Source organism: Pelophylax lessonae (genome assembly GCF_965119305.1).
Source record: "Pelophylax lessonae genome assembly, chromosome: 4".
NCBI classification, from domain to species: Eukaryota; Metazoa; Chordata; class Amphibia; order Anura; family Ranidae; genus Pelophylax; species Pelophylax lessonae.
The window spans coordinates 229272480-229281840 of record NC_138771.1 but is presented as its reverse complement, the minus strand read 5'-3'; positions in this window follow the sequence as shown (position 1 = coordinate 229281840).

Sequence of the window (9361 nt, the reverse complement as noted above, 5' to 3'; positions counted from 1 at the left end):
CTATCCCTTTCCCTCTTCCCCTCCCCCTCTTTCCCCCTTTTTTTTTACTTTTCTTTCCCCCAATATGGACCAAAATCTCAGAGGAACGTTTCCAACACCTTGTTGAATCTCTTTCACCAAGAATTAAAGGATATGTTCACCCTAACACTAAAATCCCTGCATCTATGGATCTATATATATATATATATATATATATATACAGTATCTCACAAATGTGAGTACACCCCTCACATTTTTGTAAATATTTTATTAAATCTTTTCACGTGACAACACTGAAGAAATGACACTTTGCTACAATGTAAAGTATGGAGTGTACAGCTTGTATAACAGTGTAAATTTGCTGTCCCCTCAAAATAACGCAAAACACAGCCATTAATGTCTAAACCGCTGGCAACAAAAGTGAGTAGACCCCTAACTGAAAATATCCAAATTGTGCCCAAAGTGTCAATATTTTGTGTGGCCAGCATTATTTTCCAGCACTGCCTTAACCCTCTTGGGCATGGAGTTCACCAGAGCTTTACAGGCTACCACTAGAGTACTCTTCCACTCCTCCATGATGGCATCACAGAGCTGGTTGATGTTAGAGACCTTGCACTCCTAACCCATCCGTTTGAGGATGCCCCACAGATGCTCAATAGGGTTTAGGTCTGGAGACATGCTTGGCCAGTCCATCACCTTTACCCTCAGCTTCTTTAGCAAGGCAGTGGTCCTCTTGGAGGTGTGTTTGGGGTCGTTATCATGTTGGAATACTGTCCTGCGGCCCTGCGGTCTAGAAGAAGCTTCCTTCTGGGACGGCAGTCATGCAGACCAATTTGATGCAGTGTGCGGCGTATGGTCTGAGCACTGACAGGCTGACCCCCCACCTCTTCAACCTCTGCAGCAATACTGGCAGCACTTATATGTCTGTTTCCCAAAGACCACCTCTGGATATGATGCTGAGCACATGCACTTACCTTCTGTGGTCGACCATGGCAAGGCCTGTTCTGGGTGGAACCTGTCCTGTAAACCGCTGTATGGTCTTGGCAACCGTGCTGCAGCTCAATTGCAGGGTCTTGGCAATCTTCTTATAGCCTAGGCCATCTTTATGTAGAGCAAAATTTATTTTTTTCAGATCCTCAGAGAGATCTTTGTCATGAGGTGTCATGTTGAACTTCCAGTGACCAGTATGAGAGAGTGAGAGCGATAACACACCAAATTTAACACACCTGCTCCCCATTCACACCTGAGACCTTGTAACACTAACAAGTCACATGACACTGGGAAGGGAGAATGGCTAACTGGGCCCAATTTGGACGTTTTCACTTATGGGGTGTACTCACTTTTGTTACCAGCGGTTTAGACATTAATGGCTGTGTGTTAGATTATTCTGAGGGGACAGCAAATTTACACTGTTATACAGGCTGTACACTCACTACTTTACATTGTAGCAAAGTGTCATTTCTTCAGTGTTGTCACATAAAATATTTACAAAAATTTGGGGGGGGTACTCACTTTTGTGAGATACTGTATATATCAGATCTCGAAAGGGAAAAATCAATATCTATACTGTTATAGACTGGGTAATGTGTTACAAACGAAAGGATGCCACACCGTTTGATGGAAATGAAAATGATCAACCTACAGAGGGCTGAATTCAAAGATAACCTGGAAATCAAAAGTGAAAAAATAATGCAGCAGCCTAATCCATTTTGCTAAAATTTTATTGTAGCAACTCAAAATGGTACTTTTTATGGCCCGCCGATGCTTGTATGCATGCCTGACCATGTCGGGGCATGCTCCTAATGAGATGAGGGATGGAGTCCTGGGGTATTTCCTCCCAGATCTGGACCAGGGCATCACTGAGCTCCTGAACCGACTGAGGTGCAACCTGGTGGCATTGGATGGACCGCAACATAAAGTCTGAGAGGTTGGATTTAGGTCAGGCGAGCGTGGTGGGGACGATTCAATGGTATCAATTCCTTCATCATCTGACAACGGTCCAAGGATTTCATCCTAATGGCATTTAGGGTGCCATTGTCTAGCCTGTAGAGGTCTGTGCATTCCTCCATAGATTTGCCTCCCCAGACCATCACTGACCGACCACCAAACCGGTCATGCTGAAAGATATTACAGGCAGCATAACGTTCTCCACGGCTTCCCCAGAACCTTTCATATCTGTCACATGTGCTCAGGGTAAACCTGCTCTAATCTGTGAAAAGTACAGGGCACCAGTGGTGGACCTACCAATTCTGGTGTGCAATAGGGATGATCGAACTTTTGAAAAGTTCGGTTCGGCCAGAACATCCGAACTTCCCGAAAGTTCGGCCCGGATTTCAGAACCCCATTGAAATCAATGGACCCGAACTTCGGTAATCAAAAAACACAATTTTAAAGCCCTAAAACCCAATAAATGCCCCTAAAAAGTGCCTAGGGTTCTGGGTCATGCCCCAGGGACGATTAATCACACAAAAAAAAGTTCTTAAAAATTGTCATTTTTGATAAAAAAAGCCAATTATTGAAAAAATTAAAAAAAAAAAAAAAAAAAAAAAAAGATATTTTTTGATTTTGACTTTGGATTTAGTATCTGGGGAGGTCTAAAAAGTGTACCTGTAAAGTTTCAGCTCTGTAGCATGTCCAGAACCAGAAAAACAGATAATTTTTCATTAGAGCAAGGAACTTGGGACCCCACTTTTACACCTATATGATCTTTTTTTGGGGGTTCTGGACATGCTACAGAGCTAAAACTTCACAGGTACACCTTTGAGACCCCCCAGACACAAAATCACACAAAAAAAGTTCTTAAAAATTGTCATTTTTGATTGAGAGACAATTATTTAAAAAATTAAAAAAAAAAATCTTTGGATTTAATATTTGGGGGGTCTAAAAAGTGTACCTGTGAAGTTTCAGCTCTGTAGCATGTCCAGAACCATAAAAAAGATAATTGTCAGTAGAGCGGGGATGGTGGGACACCACTTTTACACTTATATGATTTTTTTGGGGGGTTCTGGACATGCTACAGAGCTGAAACTTCACAGGTACACCTTTTAGACCCCCCAGACACAAAATCACACAAAAAAAAGTTCTTAAAAATTGTCATTTTTGATAGATTTTTGATAGAGAGCCAATTATTGAAAAAATAAAAAAAAATAAAAAAATTAAAAAACAAAAAAAAAAGATTCTTTGGATTTAGTATCTGGGGGTCTAAAAAGTGTACCTGTGAAGTTTCAGCTCTGTGGCATGTCCAGAACCATTAAAAAAAAGATTGTTTGTATTAGTGCAATTATAGATCTGGAATATGGCTTCTATTGCCGGTTTAATAGCAGGCGTTTTTTTTTGGGCATTTTTTTGTGGGTTCTTTGGAGTCAGGAAAAACATCTGAACTTGTGTATAGTGGTACTGTATACACAAGTTCAGATGTTTTGCCTGCCTCCAAAAACCCCCAAAAAATGCCTGCAACAACACACCTGGGCGTTTTTTTTTTTGGCGCTAGCGTTGTTTTGGGCAGTTTTTTTGGGTTCTTTGGAGGCAGGCAAAACATCTGAACTTGTGTATAGTGGTATATATACCACTATACACAAGTTCAGATGTTTTTCCTGCCTCAAAAGAACCCAAAAAAATGCCCCAAAAAAACGCCTGCTATTAAACCGGCAAGGTGTGAAAAGCGAGAAGCCATATTCTAGATCTATAATTGCACTAATACAAACAATCTTTTTTTTTTTTTTTATGGTTCTGGACAAGCTACAGAGCTGAAACTTCACAGGTACACTTTTAGACCCCCCAGATACTAAATCCAAAGAATTTTTTTTTTTTTTTTTCAATAATTGGCTCTCTATCAAAAATCTATCAAAAATGACAATTTTTAAGAACTTTTTTTGTGTGATTTTGTGTCTGGGGGGTCTAAAAGGTGTACCTGTGAAGTTTCAGCTCTGTAGCATGTCCAGAACCCCCCAAAAAAATAATATAAGTGTAAAAGTGGGGTCCCACCATCCCCGCTCTACTGAAAATGATCTTTTTTATGGTTCTGGACATGCTACAGAGCTGAAACTTCCCAGGTATACTATACACAAGTTCAGATGTTTTGCCTGCCTCCAAAAACCCCCCAAAAAAAGCCTGCAACAACACACCTGGGCGTTTTTTTTTTTTTACGCTAGCATTTTTTGGGCATTTTTTTGGGTTCTTTGGAGGCAGGCAAAACATCTGAACTTGTGTATAGTGGTGTATATACACACATACTTATATGTATATACACGTATACATGCCTAGACATATATAGGTGTGATAGGAGCAGAAATATATTGGTGTTAATTATTTCATTAGCGCAAGTAGTTTTTTCTGCTCCTTTCACACCTATATATCTGCAGGTGTATATATACAGACATGGGTGTGTATATATACCCCCTATACAAATGTTCAGATGTCATGTCTGACTCCAAACATGTGCTCAAAAAAGCACTAGCAATGCCTACAGCCAAAAATGCTGGCGGCGGCGAAGCCATATTACGGAAACGAAAGTGACTTCAGAGAAACTAGCTTTTCTCTATTGCGGTCACCCTGCTATGGAAGGGTTCGGTCACCCTGCCATAGCAGTCACTGTCAGTTCACCCTACACTACATTACAGTCACCCTGGTATGGAAGGGTTTGGTCAGTCGCTCACCCTGCCATAGCAGTCAGTTAACCCTACACTACACTACGGTCACCCTGACACTTCATACTTTCCCTACAGAAACTGAATTTTTGAAGCCAACTAAAGTGTAAAGGAGCACTCTAAATACTAGATATCCCTTTCCTCACACTAATAAATGCTAAATGACACTTTTGTAACAGAAGTAACAGAACAGCATTCCACTCTCTTCCATGTCCCGTATAAGAATGCTAGGAATTTGGCGGGGGCTATCTTATATACTGGGGGGCGTATTCACTAATGATTGGACTATGGACCCCCTAGTCACTCCAATCACATTCCTAGCATTCTTCTGCCCCCTCAATTGGCTTTTGCTAATGGTTCTGGTCCAATCACAGGCTTTTAACCACTTAAGCCCCGGAAGATTTTACCCCCTTCCTGACCAGGGGGTATTTTGCGATTCGGCACTGCGTGACTTTAACGGACAATTGCGCGGTCGTGCGACGCTGTACCTAAACGAATTTGGCGTCCTTTTTTTCCCACAAACAGAGCTTTCTTTTGGCGGTATTTGATCACCTGTGCGATTTTTTGATCACGCGCTATAAACAAAAAAAGAGCGTAAATTTTGCAAAAATAGCAATATTTTTCCCTTTTTTTTATATGAAATTCCCCCAAAAATAAATGTAAAAATCAAAATTTTTTAATATTTTCGGCCAATTTGTTTTATGCTACCTATGTTTGGTAAAAAAAATCGCAAAAAGCGTATTTTGATTGGTTTGCGCAAAAGTTATTGCGTTTACTAACAAAGGGAAAGATTTTTGTCATTTTTGTTGTTTTTTTTTTTAACGCGTAATGGCGGCGATCTGCGATTTTTTTTGCGGTACTGCGACAATGCGGCGGACAGATCGGACCCTTGACTGACATTTTTGACACTTTTGGGGTTACCAGTGACATTTCTACAGTAATCAGTGCTATATATATGCACTGTTACTGTAAAAATACACTGGTAGTGAAGGGGTTAACTTTATTTGAGAGGGAGGGGCTGTGTGTGTCCCTAGGGGCGTGCTTCTAACTGTGATTGGCTGGGGCTTCAACTGTATGCAGAGTGATCAATGGATCTACATAGTAGATCCATGTGATCATCTCTCATACAGAGAGGAGAATGACAGGCAGCTTGTTTACACAAGCTGCCTGACTTTCTCCCTCTCCCCCGCCGATCGCAGAGTGGCCGGCGGCGATCGGGTCCGCCGGTCACACGCACGGGGGGGTCCGTGACCACGCGGGAGCGGGAGCGCGCCTCCGGCGGCGCGCGCTCGCTCCCTAAACCCTCACAGGCGAGCGACGTAGACCTACGTCACTTTGCCTGTGAGGGGCTGACCGCCCACGTAGATAGTCGTGCGGCGGTCGGCAAGTGGTTAAAGCCCATTTCCTGAACCATTGCATTTTGGTCGGTTCTGGTTGCCGAATTCCGAACTTTTTGGGCAAAAAGTTCTAAATTCGGCCGAACCTCGAACACCCAATGTTCGGGCCGAACCGATGGTGGACCCGAACCGTTCGATCATCCCTAGTGTGCAATGGCTAGTGCACCTGTTGTTTATTTCATTAACACCAAAGTAGCCAAAACTGATTAGCAACCCCCTCTGCTATTTAACTGACCAGGTCAATATTCCAGGATTTTAATTGACATGATGCTATACTCGGAATATAAAGTGTTCATTAATTTCTTGGAGCAGTGTATACAGTATCTCACAAAAGGGAATACACCTCTCACATTTCTGTAAATATTTTATTATACCTTTTCATGTGACAACACTGAAGAAATGACACTTTGGGGGAGATTTACTATGACTAGATACTAAAGCCTTGTACACACGTACCGATTGTCGGCTGTAAATATTCGGCCGACGACCGATCGGCCGATTGTAGGCTTGTTAGTATGATGCTTCCGACAGCCGACAGCGCATTTTCGGCCGAACAGAATCTGTCGTGCAGGCATTAAAATTTTTGTTGGCCAACACCAGAATGGTTCGCCAGTCAGTACAGAATTCGGCCGACAGACAGCAGATTAGCAAGACTGGGCATGCTCAGAAAAGAAAAAAGACAAGGAAAGTTAACCATCACATGACATCACTTCTGCAGTTGGCTGTTGTTGGCCGACAAAATTCGTGTGCAGTCTTTTGCAGTTTTCAACAGACACGACAGCCCTGGACAAAAGACGGCCGATTGTTCGGCCGACGATCGGTACGTGTGTACGGGGCTTAAGGATCTGGGGCAGCTGTGCATGGTAGCCAATCAGCTTCTAACTTCAGCTTGTTCAATTAAGCATTGACAATAAAACCTGGAAGCTGATTGGTTTCTTTGCAGAGCTGCACCAGATTTTGTGCTCTCCAGTTTTAGTAAATCTCCCCCTTTGCAACAATGTAAAGTAGTGAGTGTACAACTTGTATAACAGTGTAAATTTGCTGTCCCCTCAAAATAACTCAACACACAGTCTTTAATGTCTAAACTGCTGGCAACAAAAGTGAGTACACCCCTAAGTTAAAATGCAAAATTGGGCCCAAAGTGTCAATATCTTGTGTGACCACCATTTTTTTCCAACACTGCCCTCTTGGACATTGAGTTCACCAGAGCTTCACAATGGTTGCCACTGGAGTCCTCTTCCACTCCTCTTTGACGATATCATAGAGCTGGTGGATGTTAGAGACCTTGTGCTCCTCCACCTTCTGTTTGAGGATGCCCCACAGATGCTCAATAGGGTTTAGGTCTGGAGAAATTCTTGGCCAGTCCATCGCCTTTACCCTCAGCTTCTTTAGCAAGGCAGTGGTCATCTTGGAGGTGTGTTTGGGGTCGTTATCATGTTTGAATACGGCCCTGCGGCCCAGTCTCCGAAGCGAGGGGATCATGCTCTGCTTCAGTATGTCACAATACATGTTGGCATTCATGGTTCCCTCAATGAACTGCAACTCCCCAATGCCAGCAGCACTCATTCAGCCCCGAACCATGACACTCCCACCACCACGCTTGACTGTAGGCAAGACACACTTGTCTTAGTACTCCTCACCTGGTTGCTGCCACACATGCTTGACACCATCTGAACCAAATAATTTTATCTTGGTCTCATCAGACCACAGGACAATGGTTCCAGTAATCCATGTCCCTAGTCTGCTTGTCTTCAGCAAACTGTTTGCGGGCTTTCTTGTGCATCATCTTTAGAAGAGGCTTCCTTCTGGGACGACAGTCATGCAGACCAATTTGATGCAGTGTGCGGCGTATGGTCTGGGCACTGACAGGCTGACCCCCCACCCCTTCAACCTCTGCAGCAATGCTGGCAGCACTCATTCGTCTACTTCTCAAAGACAACCTCTGGATATGACGCTGAGCACCTGCACTCAACTACTTTGGTCGACCATGGTGAGGCCTGTTCTGAGTGTAACCTGTTCTGTTAAACCGCTGCATGGTCTTGGTTGCCAGTTGTTTAAAAAATAATGGCTGTGTGTTGAGGTGTTTTAGGAGACAGCAAACTTACACTGTTATACAAGCTGTACACTCTCTACTTTATATTGTAGCAAAGTGTCATTTCTGCAGCGTTGTCATATGAAATGAAATAATAAAATATTTACAAAAATGTGAGGGGTGTATTTACTTTTATGAGATACTGTATATATATATATATATATATATATATATATATATATACATATACACACACACATACACACTTATAAATAAATGAAAACATTTTTTTTATTAAAGCATGGACAGTGTTATTTTTTACAAAAGTATTTTTAATAACTTTTACAATATATAACCCCTTCGATGCAGAGATCATCGTGCCCCCTTCAATGCAGAGACCAGCGTGCTCCCTTCAAAGCAGAGATCATCATGCCCCCTTCAATGCAGAGACCAGTGTGCCCCCTTCAATGCAGAGATCATTTTGCTCCCTTCAATGCAGAGACCAGCGTGCCCCCTTTCAATGCAGAGACCAGCATGCCCCCTTTCAATGCAGAGGACAGTGTGCCCCCTTCAATGCAGAGATCATTGTGCCCCCTTCAATGCAGAGACCAGCGTGCCCCCTTTCAATTCAGATACCAGCATGCCCTCTTTCAATGCAGAGACCAGTGTGCCCCCTTCAATGCAGAGATCATCGTGCCCCCTTCAATGCAGAGACCAGTGTGCCCCCTTTCAATGCAGAGACCAGCGTGCCCCCTTTCAATGCAGAGATCATCGTGCCCCCTTCAATGCAGAGACCAGCGTGCCCCCTTTCAATGCAGAGACCAGCATGCCCCCTTTTATATGCAGAGATCATCGTACCCCCTTTCAATGCAGAGACCAGCATGCCCCCTTTTAAATGCAGAGATCATCGTGCCCCCTTTCAATGCAGAGACCAGCGTGCCCCCTTTCAATTCAGAGATCATCATGCCCCCTTCAATGCAGAGACCAGGGTGCCCCTTTCAATGCAGAGACCAGCGTGCCCCCTTTCAATGCAGAGACCAGCGTGCCCCCTTTCAATGCAGTGACCAGCGTGCCCCCTTTCAATGCAGAGACCAGCGTGCCCCCTTTCAATGCAGTGACCAGCGTGCCCTCTTTCAATGCAGTGACCAGCGTGCCCCCTTTCAATGCAGTGAACAGTGTGCCCCCTTTCAATGCAGAGATCAGCGTGCCCCCTTTCAATGCAGAGTGAACAGCATGCCAAGCCCCCAGCACCCGAGACCAGTGCACTTACCTGTAGCGGCGGCTTCTCTTCAGTCCCCCGGTGTCTC